A 1,792-nucleotide genomic window follows, 5' to 3' on the forward strand; every position below is an offset into this window, starting at 1 on the left:
GCTGGAAGGGAACAAAACGACACCACTTAGAATGCATTTTTTTTTAGTCAAAATGGTTCCTCACAACTCAAATTTACAAAATTATGTATACCCTGAAAGAATATCATACTTACAGATGACAATAACTGATACAATGGGAAGAAAGAGAAGGTGGCATTACGTGTACTTGGTTCTTGTCTTTTGACGGTGGGAGCAGTGTTGCCAGATACCCCAAGCAAAATGCATAACCATTTGTATATGCTTTGGCATCTGGGAAACCAGTTTATGCATAGTAACATTCACCTCTTTGCAGAGGGCCTGTAAGCTGTGTAAGACCCCATGGCTAAATTCCACCAATCTCAATTTAGGAAAGAAAAAATAAAGAGACTTGTTTAGTGACATCACTAAGAACTTTTGAGTGATATTTCAAGATCTGGAATAAGGGAGACTAATTCAGCCACTGTACATAGTTCTTTGGTGAAAGGCTGATCAGGAGCCTAAATAAAGGAAGAAACATCAACAGAGTGTGATGGTTACAACACAGGTCTAGGAGCAACGAGTGATAATAACCTGGGTGACAGCAACAATAATATCCTGTTTTGCCATTAACTCAGAACTGTGGCTTATATTACGTATTTGTAAAAAATGGAATGGATTTTTGTCAGTGACCTATTGGGCAAGTCCCATTAAGCCTTCTGTGAGAAAGTGCAAAGACACCGCTTGCAATTCCACTAAACAATGCATCTGGCCCAACACATCTAACTTGCTTTACAAGTATTTAGTAATATTTAATCAGCATTCCTCACTGTTACATTTCTAGTTGGACTGCCCAGAGCCCAATATCTCTGCTTTCTGTTCAGAGAAGCCAGTGATGTATGTTAAAGCTTTTTGGTGCTTTCTACTACATCATCTCATTTTTTAAATGAATTGTACTTGCAGAAATACACCCAATTTCTGACCCCCTTGATATTACAGTGATTGGCACTATGCAGATACCCATATCAGGTATGTAGAATGCTCATTTACTTGCAAGTTTCAGACCTTTAACTGAACTGGACTAGTTTTCCAAGGTCAGGTTTCAATTTGGAGGAGATAACCTTTATGTCAACAATAATTATCTAAAAATATTATATTGACTTCCTTTCTGTAGGCTTATCACTTCCATTATTCCTGTTTTATGCCAATGTGCACTAGCATAAAGCTGGAGTACAGCAATGGTGTCAGGCTCTGTATGAACAAACAGAAGTGACAATTATTTTTTAGGGCTGATTTCCCTCTGGATAGGAGAATGAACTGCCTTCTTTTCTGAATGTCAACTACAGCCACAGGAATTTAAAGCTGCAGCAATAGGGACAGTTTAGTTTCCTTCCTTCCACATTCATTACCTGTGCATAAAAGCTGCTTTTTCATAATGAAGCTCTGCTTCATTTCCAGTCTACAAATTTCAGACAGAAATATTCCAAGAATGAGGACAGAAAATAGAACAAAGGTAAGTACTGGGCCATATTCATACTTTGCGCAGCTCCGCTGTGCCTTTGTTTTTATGCATGAACTTACATTTCAACCAGTGAAAACCATGAATAATCATGGCAAACATTTGACAGAATAACTAGTATTCTACACGACATTGAAAGCATTTAGTATGCAATTTAAGTTACATTTCCAAGGATACCAGAAAGATATCCAACATTATGAAATCCAGTATATGTATGCGCACACATTATATAAAGATATTTGTGTGCACGCAAACATACACATATGAATTATAGATGATGCCGACACCCATCTATTATTAAGGCTGTCCAACTCTTTC

Source organism: Alligator sinensis, unplaced genomic scaffold, assembly GCF_000455745.1.
Source record: "Alligator sinensis unplaced genomic scaffold, ASM45574v1 scaffold442_1, whole genome shotgun sequence".
Taxonomy (NCBI): domain Eukaryota; kingdom Metazoa; phylum Chordata; order Crocodylia; family Alligatoridae; genus Alligator; species Alligator sinensis.